Below are 17,234 nucleotides of genomic sequence, written 5' to 3'. Positions count from 1 at the left end.
TGTTTATAACTGCCAATATTTGCTTCTAAAACAGCATTTTAGGTGCTGAAATCCTTTATAAAATGACTCCCTAAAGGTAGGAAAAGCTACAGGGAAACAATCCTTTTGGTATCAGAAGGCCAGAACCAGCCTTTTCTCCCCTCTCCTCATACAAAGAAAAAGGTTCCCCCAGGCTGCCGGGGGAATCCTTCCTCTACCTGCGCTGCCACTCACCTCTCCAAGAACTTCTTAACCTGTCTCTTGGGTCCTGCTGATCCCCGACACACAGAGCTTCCTCCCGCTCAATCTTTGCTATAAGAGAAGGTTTCTCAGAAGAGCCTGTTCGAAGCCAAAAAGAATTACATCAGATTTCTCCTAAATAAAGGGAAATTTTCCTTTTTTTTTAAATAAACGAAGGCAGCTGGAACACAAATGGTGCAAAACTAAATTACAGCAGGAGAGGCAGTGGTGTTTTTCTCTTTTGACCTTTATCATCAACAGATTATTGAAAGTAAGACCAAGTATTGAATTCTAAGATTATAGACTATGAGCAATAACTTCCAAATGTTATTTAATTCAGTAAGGAGTCCTTTTACAAAGGTGCGCTGAAAAATGGCTTGTGGTAGTGTAGGTGCGGATTTTGGGCTCGTGCCAATCCATTTTTCAGCGCACCTGTAAAAAAATACCTCTTTTTTTGCCGAAAATGGACTTGCGGCAAAATCTAAATTTCTGCACGTCCATTTTGGGTCTGAGACCTTACTGCCAGCCATAGACCTACGGTAAAGAATCTGGGTGGTAATGACCTACGCGCGTCCAAAAATAAAAAAACCGCAAGAGCCACTTGGTAGTCAGGCAGTAACTCCATTTTAGCACACATAGACGCTTACGCAGCTTAGTAAAAGGAGACCTAAATGAACTCACTGGTAAGAAAAGTGGCATGAAATTGATTGTCATTTTTTTTTTTACTAGCAATCATTTTGAAGGCTTCTTTGCAGAAAAAAAGTTCTAAATTGTCATGCCAAGATCTCCCAAGTGGTAACCTGGCGTGTTTGCAAGATATTTCTGTGCACTGTCTTTTCAATTTCACTGAGTTTGTGATTGATTCTGTGACTAGTGGTGGTCTTGTGGCTGATCTGACCTCATTTCAAGGCAATGAGAAAATGCAAGGCCTGATCCTGGATTGTAAGTCAAGTAGTTGGTGCTGAAGAGTTGACTGGTATGTCGACTATGTCAGCTGTTAGACCAGCCTTTTTCAACCGGTGTGCCGCAGCTGCTCCCCACGTGTGCCACGGTAGTTGGGCCAGCTTAATTTTTTTCTACTACAGACTAGCGACGAACAGCAGCTCAATCTTCGAAAAGGTCTTTTTCAAGACCAAAATTCAACCTACAAGAGACTTCATTCTGTGCGCTTTGTCCACTAACCTTTTGAGACAAAGCATCCAGACTCCTGAGGAAGGCATTTGTAGTGGCAAAACAGGGTACCTTGTAGAGTCTTCTTTCAATAAAACCATACTTTATACATTGGACGCCTTGGGTGTACTTCTTGAAGAGCCTGGTTCTGTTCCCACTCCTGCACCTAGTACTGTTCTTCCATGGGACACTGCTGTTCTCTTCCACCCTCTGGTGGTTTTGCTTCTCCAGCTTAAGAACGGAATAAGTTTTCATATCTCTAGCGGTCGGTGGCAGGGAGAAATGACTCATACAGCCTGCTTGTGCCAACCCCAGAGCTTTCTCTCTGACGTAGCTTTCTGCTTCCACATAGGCATGAAGTGTCAGAAAAGAAGTCTCTGGGGTTGGCACAAGCAGGCTGTATGAATCGCTGCCGCCGACCCCTACAGACAAGAAACCTTTTTAAAAGGTACACGGAATGGGGGGGGGGGGGGGGAGATAAAAAGAGACAAGGGGAGATAACTGGTCGTTGTCTGGAGAGGGAGAGATGATGGACTTTTTTTTTGTGGGCGCTGGGGAAAGAGAAGGTAAATGTTGGACTATTTGTGAGGGTGGGGGGAAGAGAAAGTAAATATTGGACTATTTGTGAGGTTGGGTGAAGAGAAGTAAATGCTGGACCATTTGTGAGGGTGGGGGAGAAGAGAAGATAAATTCTGGACTATTTGTGAGGTTGGAGGAAGAGAAGGTACATGCTGGACCATTTGTGAGGTTGGGAGGGGGAAAAGGTCAAATTCTGGACCATGTAGGGAGGTGTGGATGGTGGTGGGAGGGGAAGAAGGCAAAATGCTGGACCATTTGTGGATGTGGGGGGGGGGGGGGGGGGGGGGGGGGGAGAAAGTAAAATGCTACACCACGTGTTGGGGTGTGCCTTGACAATTTTAGCACCATGTAAGTGTGCCGTGAGACAAAAAAAAGCTTTAAAATCTCTGTGTTAGACCCATTATGGTTCTGGAGATTGAAAATATTATTGTCTATAAAGTCACCTGCTCAGTTAGTGAACTGAGTTCCCATTTTTTTTGTCTCCATAGCTTGGGTAGTTCATCTATCTCTCAAGCATGTAGCAGTACCTATGGATTTGAAAGCGGCTATTGTAACACTTATTTTAAACAAAGGGAGGAAGGACGTACTTTTCCCTTCTAACTTCCATCCTATTTTGAATCTGTCTTTGTTTTCCAAGGTGCTAGAAAAGGTGACATTAGAACATGCAGTCAAGTTGGTGGATCATGATCAGATGATCAACCTGTTTCATTTGGGCAATTGACAGTTTCACAGTACTGAGATAGTGCCGATTGCTATCGTAGATGGTATTAGAGTCAGGGCAGGACCAGGAAGGTACTACCTAGTCAGGAGACACCAGGAAAGCCAACAAACAACAAAGAAGAACAGCAATACGGCAAAGATGTTTTATTGTCAACAATATACGAACGCAGCCATATTTTGGCACCTGCCTGTATCAGGGGAGACACATCAGATGAAAAGTCTTTTGACAAATATCAAAACAAATGTGCAATGTGAATCTGAATCTTGGAAATGCCATTCATTTGGACTTAATGGCTGAATTTGGACAGGGCGAATTATGGGCCAATCTGTTCACAGCTGAAGGGCTGGGAGCAGGACCGCAGAAGACAAAGACAAATAGGAATTGAAGGGTGGTAGTCCCTGAACGATTTTCAGAGGACTGTGTTCGTGAAGAGCTGGCTAAAGTTAAGGTGGACAAAGTGATGGGGCCTGATAGCATACATCCGAGGCAACTGAAGGAACTTAGTTTTAGAGGTTCTGCTGGCTGACCTTTTCAATGCTTCTCTAGAGTCCATCCGAGGCAACTGAAGGAACTTAGTTTTAGAGGTTCTGCTGGCTGACCTTTTCAATGCTTCTCTAGAGTCGGGAGAGGTCCCGGAGGACTGGAGAAGAGCAGATGTGGTCCTTCACCACAAAAGCAGAAGGAAGAAGTTGGGAATTGCAGGCCGGTAAATCTGACTTCTGTGGTAAGTAAACTAATAGAAATGTTTCTAAAACAGAGAATAGTAAAGTTTTTGGAAGCCAGTGGATTATAGGACTCAAGGCAACATGGTTTTTCACTAGAGGCAGGTCTTGTCAGACAAATCCAATTAATTTCTTTGACTGGGTGACCAGAGAATTGGATTGAGGGAGAGCGCTAGATGTGGTGTATTTAGATTTTAGCAGATCCTTTGACACGGTTACGCATAGATGACTAATAAATAAACTGAGGGCCAGATGCACAAAGCTTCCCTTGCTAGCAACATGCGATTCTGACCGGTTCTAGCCAGTTTAGCAAGCACGGTATTCAGCGAGAAATGCACAAAGGGGCTCTGCGTGATTTCACCGTTTGCAGTAGCAGAAAATGGGAATCATATGCAAGTATATTACAGCGAGCTAATTACTATTCAAATGTGCATTCTGAGCTTTGTACAGAATGCAGCCCTTACCTTCTATGAGGAAATTTTAACGAACGGTCAGGAGCTGTCGTAGCTTGATGGTGGCTTCTCGGCGGTGCAGTCTGCTGTGGGTATTTCCATTGGTATTTTGAAAGGTGGAGAATTGTGACCTACATGAACTCACCTAACACAAGTGATTGCTCTTTAAATTAAATAAATCAAAATATATCAAAACAGAGAAAAGAAATAAGATGATACCTTTTTTTAATTGGACTAATAATACATTTTTTGATTAGCTTTTGAAGGTAACCTTTCTAGGGGGGGGGGTTACCTTCAAAAACTAACCAAAAAAATGTATCAAGTTAGTCCAATAAAAAAGGTATCATATTTTCTTTTCTCTGTTTTGATTTATTACCTTTAAAAATGGACTAACACGGCTACCACCCCACTTTTTTTAAATGAAGAAAATGATGTGGACAACCCATTCTTGAAAATGAAAGAGTGAAAGTAACTGGTAGAGCAAAAATCGAAGCCTGGCGGCCACGATCAATATTCCCTCCCAAAGAAGCACGTAGTTTTGAAAGGAAAAAAAAAAGCTACACATGGCTTTCAAAATTGCTTTCACACATGTATGAAAGCAGTGTGTAGCTGTGAAACAATGTGGAGGCATGTCCATAGCACACGCTGTGTGCTGCTTAGCAGGTGGCTGTTCTACACATGCGCTGGTGCTTTCCCTGCCAAGCTGCTTGTTGCAATTTCATGCAGCTCATTTGCATGTGATTTCCTTCCATCATCACCCACTTTTTTGAACCAGTAACTTTTTCTGGGGATCACGTTTTCTTGCGGGGGGGTTTGTGCATCTGGCCCTGAGTACCCTCAGTATAGGTTCTAAAGTAACATAGTAGATGATGGCAGAAAAAGACCTGCACGGTCCATCCAATCTGCCCAACAAGATAACTCATATGTGCTACTTTTTGTGTATACCCTACTTTGATTTGTACCTGTGCTCTTCAGGGCACAGACCGTATAAGTCTGCCCAGCACTATCCCCGCCTCCCAATCTTGACTAAGCTCCTGAGGATCCATTCCTTCTGCACAGGATTCCTTTATGCTTATCCCAGTGACTGACTGGGTTAGGAACTGGTTGAGTGGAAGGCGATAGAGGGTAGTGGTAAATGGAGCTCACTCTGAGGAAGAGAATGTTACCAGTGGTGTGCGGCAAGGTTCTGTTCATGGGCCGGTTGTTAACAATTTTGAAAGCGATATTATTGAAGGGCTGTCTGGTAAGGTTTGCCTCTTTGCGGATTATACCAAAATCTGCAATAAAGGTAGACACCCCTGATGGTGCGGATAACATGAGGAAGGACCTAACAAAGCTCGAGGAATGGTCCATAATTTGGCAGTTAAGATTTAATGCTAAAGAATGAGGCGTCCTGCATTTGAACTGCAAAAACCTGAGGGAAAGGTATAGTTTAGGAGCAGGGGCGTAGCTACGGGGGGGGGGGGGGGGGGGGCCACGGGGGCCTGGGCCCCTGCAAATTCCGTCCGGTCCTCAACCCCCACCAGCCGAAGCCTCTGCTCTTCTTTCTTCTTGCTCCCATCGCTCCCTCATTCACAAAGGCTTATTCAGTTCTCTCACCCTTAATTATCTCTGCCAGCTATATCGGTGCCCTCTTTCTCCACTCCCCAGACTCATTCCTTCTATCCCCTCCAAGGCTGACACTCTCTTTTTCTCGCGCTCTCTTTACCCCCCTGCCATGCAGCACCTCTTCTCCCCCCATGAAACATCTCTTCTGTTTCTCACTTCCCCCATGCATCCAGCATTGCCCAGTCTCTCTCTCCCCCCTCCCCTTGCAATATCTCTTCTCCGTTTCTCTCATCCTCACACATCCAGCATTGCCCTGTCTCTCTTTCTTCCCCCTCCCTCTAGCATCACCCCCTTTCTCCCCCTCCCATTCTTGCTGAGGTTAGTTTCACTTTTAAAATGTGCTTTTCTAAGGGTTTTTCCTCCATTTAGACTGATACTTCTATTTTTATAAAAGGCACTGTCCGTCCCTCTGTTTGTTCTAATTATTTTAAGTCATACTTTGTCCCTCTCCCATTTATATCTTGTTGGAAGACACTGCCTGTATGAGATCAGTACCATCAGACTCTACTCATTAGATAACTAAGAGCTGGCCTTCTAAGCTTAGGGGCCCTTTCTACCGTTGGTGTAGCGTGCAGTGAATCTGCCCAACTGCCAGGCTCTCCCACGAGCACGGCGGTAGTTCTGGGTCTGCCACGCGCTGTTTCTGACACTACAAAATAGGTTTTATTTTCTAGCGTCAGGGGGCGGGAAGTAGGCATGCCTGGTGGTAATCAGGCACCGTGGGAGCCCTCACTGCCTCCTATGTAGCTGAACTCTACCCTGAAGTGCCAAAGGTTTGAAAGCTAGAAATTCTTTGCATTTATTCTAGATCACCTTAGAAACATCAGAGAAAATTGATGGCTTTAGACCTAAGAGGAAAATAGATAGTTTACGAAAAACGGTCCATAGCCAAAGCAAATACTAAAACTAATGTAGAGGACACTATTTCCATCTCCGTAGGAGCTGGTAAAAATCTGAAAAAGATCCAAAATTTCAGCTGAATCCTGCAAGACGTTCTGGAAAGGCAAAGAAGAAAGCTTTTTAACAGGAGGTGACGTAGCCAAGGAAAAGTTAAAAGTCTTGCTGTCATGACTCTCTCTTATCCCCAGGATTCTATATATCGTACCTTAATTTCTGTGAGGAAATCAAAGCGTAATCTATAATAGTGCATGTAACTTAATTAGTTAACTAGCTAATCAACGCTGTCAACTGAATGTTAACAAGCAATTATCAGCACTAACTGGCTTTAAGCTTTACGCGCACTACTTGCTAAATGTATTCCGTAACTTGGTGCGCTTAAATTCTAAGTTGCATGGGTGGGGCATGGGCGTTTCTAAAATCTACGTGTGTTGTTGTAGAATACTCCTGCTCTGAGCCCAATTTAGACTTCGGGATTTATGCCAGGTAAAAAATGGCGGAAATGGCCGCAACTAAATTTGGTCAGATGGAGAGGCGCCCGGAATATTCTATATGCCGTTCGTAAATTTAAGTCTACATTCAAATTATTCTTGCTGTACATTGCCTTGGGTGAATTTTTCAAAAGAGCAGTATAGAGATGGGAGTAACTAGTGAGGTAATAAAATTTGCTGATGACACAAAGTTATTCAAAGTCGTTAAATCCCGGAAGGATTGTGAAAAATTACAAGAGGACCTTACGAGGACCTCCCCGCTCCCCCCGTTTTCTATTTCTGTTGATGGCTCTCTCATTCTCCCTGTCTCCTCAGCTCGAAACCTTGGTGTCATCTTTGACTCTTCTCTCTCCTTCTCTGCTCATATCCAGCAGATTGCCAAGACCTGTCGTTTCTTTCTTTACAACATCCGTAAAATCCGCCCCTTTCTTTCCGAGCACTCTATCAAAACCCTCATCCACACCCTTGTCACCTCTCGTTTTGACTACTGCAATCTGCTTCTTGCTGGCCTCCCACTTAGTCACCTCTCCCCTCTCCAGTCGGTTCAAAACTCTGCTGCCCGTCTCGTCTTCCGCCAGGGTCGCTTTACTCATACTACCCCTCTCCTAAAGACCCTTCACTGGCTCCCTATCCGTTTTCGCATCCTGTTCAAACTTCTTCTACTAACCTATAAATGTACTCACTCTGCTGCTCCCCAGTATCTCTCCACACTCGTCCTTCCCTACACCCCTTCCCGTGCACTCCGCTCCATGGATAAATCCTTCTTATCTGTTCCCTTCTCCACTACTGCCAACTCCAGACTTCGCGCCTTCTGTCTCGCTGCACCCTACGCCTGGAATAAACTTCCTGAGCCCCTACGTCTTGCCCCATCCTTGGCCACCTTTAAATCTAGACTGAAAGCCCATCTCTTTAACATTGCTTTTGACTCGTAGCCACTTGTAACCACTCGCCTCCACCTACCCTCCTCTCTTCCTTCCCGTTCACATTAATTGATTTTATTTGCTTACTTTATTTATTTTTTGTCTATTAGATTGTAAGCTGTTTGAGCAGGGACTGTCTTTCTTCTATGTTTGTGCAGTGCTGCGTACGCCTTGTAGCGCTATAGAAATGCTAAATAGTAGTAGTAGTAGCAGATGACATTTAATGTGAGCAAGTGCCAAGTGATGCATGTGGGAAAGAGGAACCCGAATTATAGCTACATCATGCAAGGTTCCACGTTAGGAGTCAGGGGCCAAGAAAGGGATCTAGGTGTTGTCGTTGATGATACGTTGAAACCTTCTGCTCAGTGTGATGCTGCGGCTAAGAAAGCAAATAGAATGTTAGGTATTATTAGGAAAGGAATGGAAAACAAAAATTATGTTATAATGCCTTTGTATCGCTCCATGGTGCGACCACACCTCCAATACTGTGTTCAATTCTGGTTGCCGCAGCTCAAAAAAGATATAGTGGAATTAGAAAAGGTGCAGAGAAGGGCGACAAAAATGATAAAGGGGATGGGACGACTTCCCTATGAGGAAAGGCCAAAGCGGCTAGGGCTCTTCAGCTTGGAAAAAAGGCGGCTGAGGGGAGATATGATAGAAGTCTATAAAATAATGAGTGGAGTGGAATGGATAGATGTGAAGCGTCTGTTCACGCTTTCCAAAAATACTAGGACTAGGGGGCGTGCGATGAAGCTACAATGTAGTAAATTTAAAATGAATCTGAGAAAATTTTTCTTCACTCAATGTGTAATTAAACTCTGGAATTCATTGCCAGAGAATGTGGTAAAGGTGGTTAGCTTAGTGGAGTTTAAAAAAGGTTTGGACGGCTTCCTAAAGGAAAAGTCCATAGACCGTTATTGAATGGACTTGGGGAAAATCCACTATTTCTGGAATAAGACGTATAAAATGTTTTGTACTTTTTTGGGATCTTGCCAAGTATATTGTGACCTGGATTGGCCACTGTTGGAAACAGGATGCTGGGCTTGATGGACCTTTGGTCTTTCCCAGTATGGCAATACTGAACTTATTTTATATATAAATCCTAATAAAATCAATTAAGTTATGAGCATTGTTACAGAATGTGCCTGGATTTCCACACGGGGAACAGTCTTTATTTGCCCTCATTTACTTTATGACTAAGGAGCAGGAGGATTTTCAAAACATTTTATGGAACTAAGTCTTTACCCAGCAATGTCAGAGTTTCGTAATTCTCCTTCATGGTCTCCTTGTAAAGCTCCTTCTGCCATTCTGCTAACATCTCCCACTCGTCCTCACAGAAATAGACAGCGACATCCTCAAATGTAACAGGGACCTGGAACAAGAAGAGGAAGCCGCTCAGCACCCGCTGCCTCAGGTACATCAAGGGAAACTCATGACATATTATTAGGATTTTCAGTAGCAGTTCAAGGCAAGTTCAAAAGGATTAAAAAGGATCTTTTGGGGAGCTCCTGTGCATGATCTGGAATTTTACTTCCAAGGAACGACCCCTTATACAAAACAACTTAGATTGTGAACCCTCCTGGGACAGAGAAATATCCAGAGTACCTGAATGTAACTCACCTTGAGCTACTACTGAAAAAGGTGTGAGCAAAATCTAAATAAATAAATAAACTTCCTATTACTACTTAACATTTCTAAAGCGCTACTAGGGTTACGCAGGGCTGTACAATTTAACATGGAAGGACAGTCCCTGCTCAAGGAGCTTACAATCTAAAAGACAGATGTACAATCTAAAGACAAGTGTCTGATAGGGAATACTATATTTCACGAAAGGTTAGGTGCCGAAAGCAGCATTGAAGAGGTGAGTTTTAAGCAGAGATTTGAAAATGGGAAGGGAGGGGGCTTGGCGTAGGGGTTGAGGAATAAGTTTGAAACCTTCCGCCATCTTTGTTTCTACAGTTTTTAGATCTTGGCTTCACTAAAGGAGGTGGAGAAACACTAAAGGAGGTAGAGAAAGTCTGAACCTCCTCCCCCAATATTTAACCTCTGCAGTCAGAATTGCTTTAAAACAGCAACTGCACAGGCAGCTCCTTGTGACTCTGGGCAAGTCACTTAACCCTCCATTGCCCCAAGTACAAATAAGTACCTGTATACAATACGTAAGCCACATTGAGCCTGCCATGAGTGGGAAAGCGTGGGGTACAAATGTAACAAAAAAAATTTAAACTTGGCATTAGGATACTGTTGCTGGATATCTAGATCTAAAGTTACTGTCAAAAGTAAAACAGCTTTTTTATCTGTATAGTTATCAGAGTACCAGTGCTAAATATCGGCGGTACCCAGACTATTTTTCACTTCACCCCTGACCTCCCTGGCACTTGCATGATAATGCCGGGTGGTCAGCAGTTGAATATCAACCTGTGAGATTCCCCAGAACAGTAACACCACAAACAACTGAGGAGATAATTTTCAAATAATATCCTGAACCTAAATTAGATTCTTAAATTTTGGATGAAAATTCACCTATATTTTGAAGGTAGAACTCAGAATCGTAAATTGAGACCTCAATGCATGCATCTAGATTTAAAGGCCAATTTTGCACAGGTTGTCTGGGTAGTATAAGGTACATCCAAGCCCGGACGTTCACAATTTGCAGAATAGCCTTTTGTAAAATACATTTACAGCTGCAACAAAAACACTTGCAGTCTGCAGAACACAACCCACAACAGCAGACACTTTAGGAGGGGTGGGGGGAACATACAGCAGCATCTACCAGGGTTTTGGACACGTAAGTACTGCTATTCAGACATGTCAATTGCAACTTTGCAACCTTTGGGGTCAGGGAAAGAGACATCTTATACCTGAACATAACTTGCCTTAACAATGAAAAGGCGTGAGCTATGTCTTCAACAATAAAATGTAATAAATGCACGAAAAACAGCAGCGTCTCCACGGAAGTATCTTTGTCTTCTCTGAGCTGCTAGTGAAAAGGTCCAGCCCTACCTGTGCATGTTCTGTCTCTGCCATTCTCTCTCCTCTGGGGAGGAAGGATTCACTCTTCCTGCTCTCTCTCTCTCTCTCTCTCTCTCTATGGCTGTTGTTGCTCACCACGACAGCGGATCATCAGGCGCACAATGATGACATCAAAGGGAAGGCGGGGCTAAAAAAAGAAGTTTTTTTTTTTTTTTTTTTACTACTGGTGCTTCTCCGACAAGGCTTAAATGTAGTATTTTGGATTTTTTTTTTTAATAAATAATGAAACAATAACAGCCACAAGCGAATACAAATCACTGGCAAACACAAGAATAAATTAAACCGAGATAGTTTACAATGAATAACAATTCAATAAACATAGAGCAATAATTCCATTTTTCGTATTATATAGGTAGTAAATACCCTTCTATAATTGTGCTTGCAGTTTCCCGATTCAAAACGTTATGAAAAATGCTGTCAGTATTAGCTAAAAATCTTTAAAAGATATGAATGCTGAAATATAGTCACATTCACAATCAGATGTTTTTTTTTTTTTTTTCATTTTAAGTTTCGAGACACATTGTTTTTGGAATATTCACTTTATGAACACAAAGCATAGAGTTTATTTTAAACGATGATGGAAAATCAGAGTAAATATAACTACGTAATTCTCAGGAAGCTAGTACCTTGTGTTTCACAGATCTTTTACCACCAGCTATGATGTCCTTGTATTAAAATGCATTACCCCTTCCCCCCCCCCCCCCCCTTTACTAAGCTACACTAGCGGCTTAGTAAACGGGGAGAGGGGGTAAGTTTTAAGCTTAACGCATTATAATGTAGCATTTTAGCACACACTAAGTCCCAAATTTGTGCTGCATCTAATTATTTTTTATTCCTACTAGGACTCGAGCAGCAGCATTCTGGATTACTTGCAATGCCTTTACACTCGATGTAGACATACCAATGTATAACGCATTGCAGCAACCCAGCCACTTCGAAAGTCATGGAGGAAAGGAGAAACAGGGGTGACATGATACAGACGTTCAAATATTTGAAAGGTATTAATCCGCAAATGAACTTTTTCTGGAGACGGGAAGGTGGTAGAACTAGAGGACATGAATTGAGGTTGAAGGGGGAGCAGACTCAGGACTAATGTCAGGAAGTATTTTTTCACAGAGAGGGTGGTGGATATGTGGAATGCCCCCCCCCCCGAGAGGTGGTGGACATGAAAACGGTAATGGAATTCAAACATGCGTGGGATAAACACAAAGGAATCCTGTTTAGCGGAGATTGGGTGGCGACGCCGGTAATTGGGAAACAAAACGGGAACTGGGCAGGCTTCTACGGTCTACACCCTGATCGTGACTGGATAGGGATGGGCTGGAGTGTAAATTTTAAGGGGCTTCTACGTTAGCTTCAGAATTTAGTACAACAGTACTGGGCAGACTTCTACGGTCTGTGCCCTGAGGAAGGCAAGGACACATCAAAATCGGGTATACATATAAAGTATCACATACCATGTAAAATGAGTTTGTCTTGTTGGGCAGATTGGATGGACCTTCATTTACTATGTATGGTACTATGTATAACATTGGTTTCAATTTAACTATCAGTTATTTTTTTATTTGTTACATTTCTATCCCACATTTTCCCACCTATTTGCAGGCTCAATGTGGCATACGTGGAGGGGCATAATTGAACGAAAACGTCTATCTCCATGGGCGTTTATCTCAGAGAACGGGTCCGTGAAGGGGTGGACTGAACCGTATTTTCTAAAAAAATAGACTTCCATGTTTTATTCGACAATTTGTGAGCTGGGCGTTTTTGTTTTTCAGTGATAATGGAAAATGAAAGCGCCCAGCTCAAAAACGAATAAATAAATCCAAGGCATTTGTTCATGGGAGGGGCCAGGAGTCGTAGTGCACTGGTCCCCCTCACATGCCAGGACACCAACCGGGCACCCTAGGGGGCACTTTTACAAAAACAAAAAAAGGTAAAAGAGCTCCCAGGTGCATAGCACCCTTCCCTTGTGTGTTGAGCCCCCCCAAATCCCCCTCAAAACTCACTGCCCACAAGTCTACACCATTACTATAGCCCTAAGGGGTGAAGGGGGGCACCTACATGTGGGTACAGTGGGTTTGGGGGGGTTGGACGACTAATAAGCATTAAGCAGCACAATTGTAACAGGTAGGGGGGGATGGGCCTGGGTCCACCTGCCTGAAGTCCACTGCACCCCCTAACAACTGCTCCAGGGACCTGCATACTGCTGCCAGGGAGGTGGGTATGACATTTGAGGGTGAAAATAGAAAGTTGTGAAACATCATTTTTTGTGGTGGGAGGGGGGTTAGTGACCACTGGGGGAGTCAGGGGAGGTCATCCCCGATTCCCTCTGGGGGTAATCTGGTCATTTAGGGCACTTTTTGGGGCCTTATTCGTGAAAAAACAGGGTCCAGGAAAAGTGCCCTAAATTCTAGCTACAAACACATACTTTTTGTCCATTATCGGCGAAAGGCGCCCATCTCTCCTCGGCCGATAACCACGCCCCAGTTCCACCTTCGCCACGCCTCCGACACGCCCCCGTCAACTTTGTATGCTTCCGCGATAGAGTACAGTTGAAAACGTCCAAAATCGGCTTTCCATTATACTGATTTATTCGTTTTTGTGAGATAAACGTCTATCTCCCGATTTGGGTCGAAATCTAGGCGTTTTTCTCTTTCAGTTATAAGGTGGATAGTACCGTAAAGGCGTTCGCCAATTCCAGTATAAACAGTTACACAGTGATGTTATGGTAGAATAGGGTTCATGTGGAACAAACATATTAAGGAATCGTATAGAGGAAGAGTTAAGTTATGTCCATTACGCTCTTTGGTTTCGTAGTGTTGCAGGGTTCAGGTATTTAAGTAGGGTCGGTAGGGTATGCTTCTTTGAACAGGTAAGTTTTTAATGATTTCAGAAAGACTAAGGAGGCTAGGGCTTTTCAGCTTGGAGAAGAGACGGCTGAGGAGAGACATGATAGAGGTATATAAAATAATGAGTGGAGTGGAACAGGTGGGTGTGAAGCGTCTGTTCATGCTTTCCAAAAATACTAGGACTAGGGGGCATGCGATGAAACTACAGTGTAGTAAATTTAAAACAAATCGGAGAAAATCTTTCTTCACCCAACACATAATTAAACTCTGGAATTCGTTTCCGGAGAACGTGCTGAAGGCGGTTAGCTTGGCAGAGTTTAAAAAGGGGTTAGACGGTTTCCTAAAGGATAACTCCATAAACCGCTACTAAATGGACTTGGGGAAAATCCACAATTCCAGGAATAACATGTATAGAATGTTTGTACGTTTCGGAAGCTTGCCAGGTGCCCTTGGCCTAGATTGGCCGCTGTCACGGACAGGATGCTGGGCTCGATGGACCCTTGGTCTTTTCCCAGTGTGGCATTACTTATGTAAGTTGTTTTCACGGCTTTTGGTAGTGCGTTCCATAGTTGTGTGCTTATGTAGGAAAAGCTGGATGCATAAGTTGATTTGTATTTATTTATTACATTTGTATTTCCGGAAAGCACTAAAGACAGACCTATTCAGAAGAGCATACCCCACCGACCCAACATAAAAATACCTGGACACTTGCGACACAATGTAACCAAAGACCAAAACAGACATTACCTGACTCTTCTTCCCCCTTTCCCTCCCTAAGTTCCCCCTAATTGTACCTACCATACATGTACCTCATTCTACCACAATATCACTTTATATTCATTCATACTATGTATTTGTCCAGACCAGAATCGGCTAACGCCATTAACAGTCATATGTAAGCCACATTGAGCCTGCAAAAAGGTGGGAAAATGTGGGATAATAATAACAATAATAATATCTTAAATCTGAAGCTTTTATCACATTCAATACATTTAAATCATTTTCACTTTGAAGTGAATTCTCTGGTGTTTCGCAAGGTCTGAAGATGACCGGAAGCTTTTATCACACTCAGTACATGTACATGGTTTGAATCCTGAGTGGATTCTCTGGTGGATTGTGAGATAGGCTTTCTGATTGAAGCTTTTACAACATTCAGTACATGTAAATGGTTTGACTCCTGTGTGGATTCTCGTGTGGATAGTAAGTTGTGACTTCTGACGGAAACTTTTACTGCACTCAGTACATGTAAATGGTTTGACCCCTGTGTGGACTCTCTGGTGGATGGTAAGATTTGCATTCCGAATGAAGGTTTTATCACACTCAGTACATATAAACGGTTTGACTCCTGTGTGAATTCTCTGGTGAACTGTGAGTTGTGACTTCCGACTATAGCTTTTACCACAGTCACTACATGTAAATGGTTTGACCCCTGTGTGGATTCTCTGGTGTATTGTGAGTTGTGCCTTCCGTCTGAAGTTTTTACCACACTCAGTGCATTTAAATGGTTTTACTCCTGTGTGACTTCTATTGTGGACTGTGAGAGCAGACCGACTACTAAAGCTTTTATTACATTCCGTACATTTAAATGGTTTAACTCCTGTGTGAACCCTAGTATGGATTGTTAGATATATCTTCTTAGTAAAGTTTTTACCACACTCGGTACACATAAATGGCTTGACTCCTTCGTGGATTATCTGGTGAGCTGTGAGCATTGCCTTTTGACTGAAGCTTTTACCACACTCAGCACATGTAAATGGTTTGACCCCTACATGAATTCTCTTCTGGATTGTGAGATTTGCTGTCTGACGGAAGGTTTTACCATGCTCAGCATATTTAAATTGTTTCACTCCTGTGTGAATTATTTTGTGGATTGTGAGACTAGGCTGATTACCGAAGCTTTTGCTACACTCTGTACATTGAAATGATTTCAGTCTGGTGTGTGTTCTATTATGACTTGTTAGATAAGACTTGCGACTAAAGCTTTTACCACACTTAGTACATGTAAATGGTTTGACCCCTGTGTGCACTCTCCTGTGCATGGTGAGATTTGACTTCTGACTGAAGCTTTTGCCACACTCGGTACAGATAAATGGTTTGACTCCTGTGTGGATTCTCCTGTGTATGGCAAGATTTGACTTCTGGTTGAAGCTTTTGCCACACTCAGTACAGATAAATGGTTTGACTCCTGTGTGGATTCTCTTGTGGCCTGTGAGAGATGTCTTGTCGATGAAACTTTTACCACATTCGGTACATGTGAATGGTTTGATTCCTGTGTGAATTCTTGTGTGTAGTATTAGAGATGCTTTCTGATTGAAGCTTTTACCACACTCAGTACACTTAAATGGTTTAATTCCAGTGTGAATTCTTTGGTGTCTTGTGAGGTCTGTCTTCTGACCGAAGCTTTTACCACACTCAGTACATAAAAATGGTTTGTCTCCTGTGTGGATTCTGTTGTGGATTTTGAGAGCTGTCTTGTCAATGAAGCTTTTATCACATTGGGTACAAGTAAATGATTTGACTCCTGTGTGGATTCTCTTGTGAATTGCAAGACAAGGCTGACTACGATAGCTTTTGCCACACTCAGCACACTGAAATGGCTTCAGTCCTGTGTGGATTCTATTGTGTATTATTAGACATCTTTTCTGACTGAAGCTTTCACCACATTCAGTACATATAAATGGTTTAATTCCTGTGTGGATTCTATTGTGGATTGTTAAGGATGTCTTGTGACTGAAGCTTTTGCTGCATTCAGTACATATAAACGGTTTAATTCCTGTATGGATTTCCTTGTGGATTTTGAGAGATGTCTTATAAATGAAGCTTTTATTACATTTAGAACACATAAATGGTTTGACTCCTGAGTGGATTCGCTGGTGGACCGTGAGCCTTAATTTGCGACTGAAGCTTTTACGACACTCAGTACATGTAAATGGTTTAAACCCTGTGTGGATTCGCTTGTGGATTGTGAGATGTGACCTCTGTCGGAAGCTTTTACCACACTCAGTACAGGTAAATGGTTTGACCCCTGTGTGGACATTCTGGTGGATGGTAAGATTTCTCTTCTCAATGAAGGTTTTATTGCACTCGGTACATGTAAATGGTTTACTCATTTCAGAGTTACATTTCTGCTGTAATTTTAGTGTTACAGGATCCCTGAAGAATTTTTCACATCCTTCACGTAAACATATTTGATCTATTCTCTGGTTTCTGTGCTCTTCCCTTGTACTTGTGACACTGCTGGAAATTTGCGGACACACAGCCAAGTCTCCTGTTGAATTTATTTCCTTCTTTTCTGAACTGCATTGATTCCTGTACTTTGTTCCCCAGTCAGGACGAGAGGTCTCCTCTGTTTCTGATAATATCTTGCTCCCTTCTGGATTCTCACTGAGCTTCCAGTGTAGTCTCTCTGTTTTATTATTTCTGGGATCATCGTTTTCTACATTTAAAAAAAAGTAAACATTGGTCATTATTGTAGGAGAAGGACAGCTTAACAAGTTTAGTAATACAGTAACGTTTGCCTTTTCTTGTTGTGTTTCTGCTGTTCTCCTGAAGAGGGCGCAGTGTAGAACGATT

At 42.8% G+C, this 17,234-nt stretch overlaps 2 pseudogenes; one reads left to right on the top strand and one right to left on the bottom strand.

The window, feature by feature from the left end:
* Positions 1-17,234, top strand: part of LOC115465113 — a 500,577-nt pseudogene that overhangs the window by 431,913 nt on the left and 51,430 nt on the right.
* The window catches only part of LOC115460038, a 35,443-nt pseudogene that overhangs the window by 9,041 nt on the left and 9,168 nt on the right, over positions 1-17,234 (bottom strand).

Source organism: Microcaecilia unicolor, chromosome 1 (assembly GCF_901765095.1).
Source record: "Microcaecilia unicolor chromosome 1, aMicUni1.1, whole genome shotgun sequence".
NCBI classification, from domain to species: domain Eukaryota; kingdom Metazoa; phylum Chordata; class Amphibia; order Gymnophiona; family Siphonopidae; genus Microcaecilia; species Microcaecilia unicolor.
This window is presented reverse-complemented; position numbering and strand designations above follow the sequence as displayed.